We start from the raw sequence: 8,634 nt of genomic DNA, 5'->3' as shown, positions 1-8,634 counted from the left end.
AATTGCAACATGTGGAATGTCCAAAACCAATTTTGGGCCTGACTAGAGATTTGTAAACGGTCAAAGCATTTTTGGGAGGCAAGCCTGCCTGATTGTTTGTCATGAGTTTGATGATGTTACATCCAGACTGACAACCTTTGGACGCCTTTTCATAATGCCAACGAAGGGTTAAGATGTCATTTAAAATTCTCTCAAGAAATCGAAGAGATTTTACCTGATTAACTTGGGTACCTTGGATAAGAAGTCTGATTTCACGTTTAGAACCTTTGGCAAAATAAATAGCGTTTGTCTTGCTGGGGTTAAAATGTAAATTAAGATCAGCGCATGCATCGAAAAACATGTTCGCTTTCATTGAGAGGTTACTGACAGCTGCTGAAAAAGATGAGTCCGCAGATACAATTAGTAAATCGCCTGCATATTGAAAAATGTGAGTTTTGTCATCTTGAAGATCATGCAAAGAAGCTGCGTATAAACTGAAGAGTATGGGGCTTAAACAACTGCCTTGTGGGATACCACCACATATTTCAACATTTTCGGTACCCATCACCAACACACGCTTGGATAAAAAATTAAGTACCCACAGCCGCATTCGAAGAGAAATCGAAAAGTTTAGGAGAATTCTACCAAGCTTAATCAAGTTGACATAGTCGTAGGCTTTGCTGATGTCCAAGGAGAGCATGACAACCATTTTCCCTGCTCTTTTTAAGCTGGCTATGAGAAAACAGAGTTCATTAACGCACATATTCGTGGATTTGCGTTCTTGATAGGCGTAAGACCGAGCTGGAATAATGTTCTTAGTTTTCAGGAAAGCAGTTAGTCTCTCCTTAACCATGAGGTTGATGGTCTTTATGAATACAGATATCAGTGAAATTGGTCTGAAGCTACTTAAATCATTTAAGACTTTACCTGGCTTGGGAATGGGAACTATTTTGATGCAACGCAAATCAGAGGGTATAAAGTTGGTGGACCAGCAGTTGTTAACTGCATGCCAAAGCATGCTAAAGCTTCCTCCAGACAGTGCTCTGAGCATGTCATACTTGACTCCATCACAACCTGCAGCAGTAGCTCTCTTTCTGGAATGTAAAACATACATTAGCTCATGCAATGAAAAGGGTGTGTTACTGATACTACTAAAAGGAATTGAAGGCATTGTAATAGGATTAACAATTGGAATGTAGCTCTTGAGCATATCTAGGTATTTTTTATTATCACGGTCATTCCATACAGCACAACCGCTTAATTTTCGACTAGAATGTCGATGACCATTGATATAATTCCAGAAGGAACGTGGGTTGCCGTTACCACATAACTCTTTAATAGCGATGGCTCTATGTGCCCTTTTCGCCTTTTCGCTAGAATCACATTTTGTTCACCGTCAAGAAAGTCGCATAATCGCTGAATCTCATCACGAAAGGTTTGCACATCGAGACTGGGTGGAAAGTAGGATGAGGCTATGAAACGTTTTGATGATGATGATGTCAACGGCAGAGTTATAGGGAATACGTCTGAAATTGACACCATTCTTAGCTAATATACTAACACCACCATAGCCATCATTTCGGCATTTGGTGGCTGAGGCATAATTCGAAACTTTAACTTCGAAACAGTTTTCATCTTTCAGAAAAACTTCACTTAAGATACAAAAATCAATCTTGTTTGAGTTTAAGTAAAAATCTAGAAAAGGTAGGTTACGTCGGACACTTTGAATATTATATTGTAAAAAGGATATCATGTTGAAACTTGAGAAAGAACCCCAGCGGATTTCCTCGCAGTACTGGATGCTCGAACGGGGCAAGAAATAGCACAGACAGACATTTTTTCTTCTAATTCTTTAATAAGATTGTGAGGGATCATCGGATGGATACTTTCTTGAATCGCGAGAATTAATCTTTCAAGTTCTGAAGACCGCAAATAATTGTTTGAAATTTTCGGTCCAGACGACTTGGGGGGTGTATTGGGAGAAGGCTTGGTGGGTGAATTGATAAGAGATTTGGAGGGAGCCAATTTCCTTTTGACGACAGCATTATATTTATTTTTGGCTAAGATTTTGTTGGCGTTTTGATTATCATCCTTGGTCGAAATTGCAAACGTGTTCCCCAGTGGAGGGAAATTGTCGTCATAAGTGATGCCATCGAGACATTCGGAATAATTTGCGGAAAAATTCTCTTTGACCTCTTTATACGAAAGATTTTTAATTGCCATGATCCTGTTGATATTTGATTCAAGTTCCCTGTTAGGGCAACACTTATTGAGAGTCTTGTGCTCACCTGAACCACAGGACAAGCACTTCATCGTGTCGCAGTTTACACAATTCGGAGACTTCCCACATTTAAGACACCTGCTCTCTTTGGCTTTGCAGAATTTTGACACGGGACCGTTTCTACCGCACTTAAAGCACTGCTTTAAAGCGGGTACATAGTACTCAACCGACAGATAACAATAATTAAATTTTATTGACTTAGGGAGGGCTCTCCCTTTCAAGCCAATTTTGATGCTGGTTGTGGCAATCCACTCATCTTTGTTGTTGGAATTTATTCTTTGAAAACGGACAGCGGACTTAATCGGAATATCGGATATGGCGTTTTTAATTATATCATCGACACTATATGTGCATGGGATGTTTCGAATGACTCCAAATCTCTCAGTGAAAGACCTCCTTCATTATTCGTAACAACATTGTTGGCATTGACAGCAGAGCTGAAAAGCAGTTTGGCTCTGACCCTGCTGACAACTTTTAATTCTTTTAAGCCGTACATATTGAAATCCTTCAAGTAATCAGAAAAATAGAGATTGGAGTTAATATTGATGCGATTTCCTTCTGCGTCTGCGCACGTTTCGACAAAAACGACGAAATTGCAGTTCGAAAGGCAATCGTACAAATTGATCTCGAGATTTGGGACGGCTGTGGCACACAAATCAGAGGGCTGTTTACTAGGCGCAATTAAAACGTTTGCGTTAGCTTCTCCGTTAGCAGATAAAAGAATATTATTCTCACCCATTCTCGATCTCTCGGTGTGCCCAGTGGCGTTCATGTAAAAATCTTCAAAACAGTCTCCATCAGTAGTTATAAGATCAGACCCAGTCTCCATAGGGACACGGGCTGATGTTGTTTAGGTTTTTATCACGGGGAACACAAAAAAAGAAAATATCAACGAAAAAACAAAAAATAATAATTGAATATATGTATTGCTTCTTAATTTTTCTCTCACGAGAGATTTGTCTTCCTTCCCTCCTTTTCTTCCTTTAAAATCGTTTTCTTTGGTTATTTTATTACTTTATTAAACCTCTTTTCCTTTTTTCAAATATTTAAATTCCCTTTTTTTTTCCTTTTTTTCACTAACACTGGTAAACACAAAAATTATCCAGCTGAACCAGAGAAATTTGATAATGCAGATCTCGTGGTGATTTATGATATGATGTTTGATCTTTCTTGTAGTAACAATTTAAATTATAATTGTCTCCTTAGTACTGTCCATTCTGGGGTTTAGTCCAGAAGATTGATATCCTTGATATCCAGCTTTGGCTGTATCGGGATGGATTATTGATTTATAGATTGATAAAATTGATCGATTGCGCCATGTTGGTTGCTGTTTATAAAAGAATCGCAATATTTTATCGAGGGCAGATACAAATCAAACAATTGTATAAAGAAACTTTCGTTTCAAATGAGAACCACCAGGCCAGAGTGAAAGTGTTGATGAACTTTACAATTTTTCCTTGCGAACGAGCACACAGAGGATGATTTTCGCTTCAATGCTGAAGATTTGTTCGAAGCGTACGTCTTAAAGCTTTTATGTCAAGTGTTTGAATCTTTAAACTTATAAGAAAAGCAGTGAGCAGACCGACGGACAACATCCAGAATTCTAAGCTAATCTTTCAAGCAGTCAGTTCAGTTGTATTTATTTTTTAAATACAGGAGGCGTGTGTTTGACAGCAGTCTTCCGCCTTATACTTTAATATATGTGTATATAATCTGATCAAGCTAAAAGTTTACTCACATTTTTATCTCTAATAATAAGTCGGTGTAGGAAAGTCAATATGTCTGTACAAATAAAATGACTGGCGTCACGAACAGATCCGATTATCTTTTGTTTAATAACCTCTTTCAGCAATGCGCATCAATTCAAAAAGACCTGAGTCCATTAATGCGATGTAATAAAAATTAATCAAAGTTCTTACATGTTAAAGTGTCTCTGGGTAAAGTTGGATTTTTTCCCCGCCTTGCAGTTAATTGAAGTAAAAGCTTGTTCTAAATATTCTGTTTTCTGTATAATTTTTAATAATCAATTGGTGTTTCTATGAATTTTAAATTTTACGTTTATGCTTTGATAGAAAATATTAAAATTGAATCAATTGAGTGTGAAAAAAATGCATGTTATTGTGTGTAAGCTATGATGAGGACAGGCGCTACTTAAATATATGACCTCTTCAAATTGAATTTTAAAGTAAATAAACACAATAGAAAAATAGAAGGATTTTTTCGTATTAACGCGAAAACCGTAAACTTTTCACGAGTAAATTGTAATTTTATTTAAAGTGAATAAATATTGCGGTGAAATAAAAATGTTTATTGTATCGTTTGTGGTTTTAACGCAAAAATAAAACGTGAAACGTCTGAGAACATTTTTAATGGATTGGCGCAAATAGAAGATAATGGAAAACGATGTTAATAGTGAAGCATAATTGATGAAGTAAGTGCACGGTTTTATAAAAGAAATAAGTGAATAATAACAAGTAGGAAAATTCAATTCGGTCGGGAGCGAATCTTTTATACCAAAAAAGTAAAAGAACAAAATTCTTATGCCCTATAATATGGAAAGGGCGCAGTCGATTTCTTTTATTTTCAAAACAAAAGTGTGTATCGTCGAGACAAGTTGGCGTTGTACAAAGTTACGCAAGCCGACAGGTGTCTGATGCTTCTTCTGAGCTTTGCAAACGTTTTGACAAAACGAATTTACCTCTCATTCTTCGGTGATAGGTATAAAAAATTGTTTGATAATGGTATCAATGTAAAGATGTAGAGCATATTTGTCCCAAAAGCCTTTGAATACAAAGCAAACATTGTTCTCCCCTTCTTAGAGAATTCATTTTGCCGGTAAGATCTTTATATCAATGAAGGAATACGCAATAGGATATATAAAAAGCGATTTTTACAATTTAAAAGTCGTTGAATAAATTGTATAAATATTTACCGTTTGCTTTCAATGTCCAAAGTAGAATCCTTCGACATCATTAAATATGCTACATTTTTTTCTTATCTTACATACTTTGCATAGACTTCTTTTCTATAATAATTACATTTGAATTTTGTTAAATTCAAGAACGGCTGAAGATTTGACAGTTAGTCTTAGGTAAGAGGAATTCAGAAATTCTTGCCATTTAAAAGACTCGACACATATCTTATGGAGGGTATAAATTTTTGATCACTGTTCACATAATAGTGCAATTTAAAGAGAGAGTTATGAGAAGAGAAGAATGTCCGAAGTCCGTCTGCACAAAATGAGGTTTTTTTTTTTTGGCGAGTTTTGTGCCGGTTTTAAGAAGAGTAAAAGAAGGGATCGAAAAGGGCAGCAGTGCGATAAACAGTTGATAATAATTTTACTATTCTTGATAATTACGGATAAATGAAACCAGTTCAATTGTGAAAAGTGTTCAATTAATCAAATATATTTAAGTTACATATATATACGAACGCAATATATTGCATTGAATCAAAAAGTGAGTGAATAATAAAACTAATAATCGCTATTAATAAACACATATATCGTATATACGTATTGAATGTACGAAAGACGAAATTTCTCGCTTGTTAAAGCAGTTAAAAATTCTACAATTTTAAAAATGTATAAGATAATTAATAAGTAATGTAAATAAATCGTGAATTAAACTGTAAAGAATTGTAAAACAAGAAGATGAAGAATTAAATAATTTAAAAGTAACTGAAACTCGTTGCTGTTTGAGAAGCAGCAGCGGATTCGGCGGGTTCTTCTACTACGGGCAATTCCTCTTGGCCCCGTGCGGCTATCATTGGTTTCGAAAAATTAGTTGCAGAATGTATAGAAGTAAAACGTGCCAGTTGCAGAATGTACAGAAGTGAAGCGTGCCAATTACAGAATGTACAGAAGTAAAGCGTGCCACTTACAGACTGTGCAGAAGTAAAGCGTGGCAGTGGCGAAGTGTGCAGAAGTAAAGCGTGCCAGTTGCAAAGTGTGCAGAAGTAAAGCTTGCCACTTACAGACTGTGCAGAAGTAAAGCGTGGCAGTGGCAAAGTGTGCAGAAGTAAAGCGTGCCAGTTGCAAAGTGTGCATAAGTGAAGCGTGCCAGTTGCAAAGTGTGTAGAAGTAAAGCGTGCCAGTTGCAAAGTGTTCAGAAGTAAAGCGTGCCAGTTGCCCGTATACGGGGAATAGTAGCTAAAGGTAGATACTGGAAGAAAACTAAACAAAAATTTTTGCATTTTTTGCATTAGGAAAAGAGAAAAAAAGCGCTGTCAACGTCGAGTATTTCACAAAAATAAATCTGGGACTGAAAGCGGTAGGATTATCAAACTTTGCATCAACTTAAGCATTGTTGAAGACGATGAAGAGATATTTTATTTATTTATTTTATTGAGGCTTACGTAACCTCGAAACCATTAAGGCCTGTTATAATCGATTAAAGTATCTGACCTACCAAAACTAGCCGAGGGGACAGTTAACAACCAAGATAATTAAGTTACTTTTGGCCTCAATATTCAGTCCTTAACATTAATTAATAAATAAACATAAGACAATTTTTTCATTTTCTCATAAAAGTTAATGTATTTTTTAAATATGGATTCAAACGAACCACGATTAAGTTTACATGTACAGGTCTCCTTCAGGTAGTGTAATCGCATATCGGTTTATGCATCCACTGTGAAGTGTGTCATGCACACTCAGCATGATTCTTTTTGCTGAAAGAAAAATAAAAATTATGGCACACTTCACCTGGCTGCCTCAATTAAAACAATTAACTTTAGCAATGTAAACATAATTTTAACACTAGAATTTAGGTATAAATAACTCATTAAAATCTGAATAAATTAATTGCTGTCATGCAATTCAAATCAAGCGTTTCACTCGCTAACATACTCACAGGCGTTCCATCCACCCAATATAAATTTTACTAAGGACTCTCTTCATGCCTAGCTCGTCTGGCATTTATAAAGAAGCAGACAGACTTGGCGCATGGAAGCCGAGCAGCTTAGGGCTAAATTGCGGTACACTTACTTACACTTTAGGAAGGATAGGGAATTTTCCCAGAAATAAATATTTGTTAACATCCAACAATTTTTCATTACAATATTTTACAGGTCTTCTTTTTCTTGGTCATAAATATATTTTACAGGTCTTCTTCTTGCTGCTCATATATAGTACAGGTCTTCTTCTTGCTACTCGTATATAGTACAGGTCTTCTTCTTGCTGCTCATAAATATATTTGACAGGTCTTCTTCTTGCTGCTGATATATTTTACAGGTCTTCTTCTAGCTTCCTTAGTCGGAATTGGTTTATTATGGGTTTATACAACGGCTGTACCCGTTGCGAATTCCTTAAATTTCTTGTTTACCGCTATAACAGGGAATTTGCTAGGTGAAAAAGTTTTAGGAAGAAGTAAGTGTTTAAAATGAAAAGTAGGAAAAATAGATGGAGAAACTTTTTACAGAAGTTGTTTTGGGTGCGGCTTTGGTTTGCCTGGGCTCTATGGCTATCGTACTTGACCAAAAGAAGCCAAATAATAGTTTTTGAATATTAACTCTGCTCATTGGCGAATAAAAATAAAGCCTTCCTAATGATTTCTTTCTATGGTGTTTATTTTACATCAAAATAATATAAAGATATTGATACATTATCAAATAAATTTTCCGCTCATCTTTTGTATTTCTAGGCGATTTTTTAACGGAGTAAGTAAAGCTCGATAAGTAATGTCGATTATGTATATTTACAAAGCTTTGTGCACTGCATTTATAAAAACTTCCATGCTGGCAATAGGAGGAGTGATGGCATGTCCTGTGCTGTGGCGGTGTTCACATTTGCAAAAGAAATATATTGTGATTAATAAATTTTATATACAAAGATGACTACAAACTTACCGTTGACCTACGGAAGTGTCGCATTCCGCTGATTCGGTGCTTGTTTTTAATCTAAAATAAAATTAAAAATATAATAAATTAGAAATAATAATAAGGAAAGATAAACACAAAGTTACCAATGAAATACAGCGAGCCCTCGTGTATATGAGGCAATGAGCGGGAAGTTGGACTTTTTTTTTTATCTAAAATAGAAGAAATAAATAATAAATAAGTAATATATAAATGCGTAAATATATAATATATAAATATAAACATATAATAATTTATTTACTTCACTTTACTGTATTTAATACACGATTTCTATTTCTTTTCCGTACGGTGCGCGGATATTTGTCTTCTCTGAAATAGAAGCAACAAATGAAATCTTTAATCTAAGGTAAAAATTGAAAATGTTACTAAGGAATTTATTAATGCATTTGCATTATAATTAAATTACCTTTCATTTGCGGTTTTCCAAGATCGATTCTCCTTAACTATAACTTTGCGGGCGGACCTTTTTTAATCTAAAGGAGAAAATGAAAATGTAA

Source organism: Glossina fuscipes, unplaced genomic scaffold (assembly GCF_014805625.2).
Source record: "Glossina fuscipes isolate IAEA_lab_2018 unplaced genomic scaffold, Yale_Gfus_2 224, whole genome shotgun sequence".
Classification (NCBI taxonomy): Eukaryota; Metazoa; Arthropoda; class Insecta; order Diptera; family Glossinidae; genus Glossina; species Glossina fuscipes.
The sequence above is the reverse complement of the archived record's forward strand: the minus strand, read 5'-3'. Positions refer to the sequence as shown.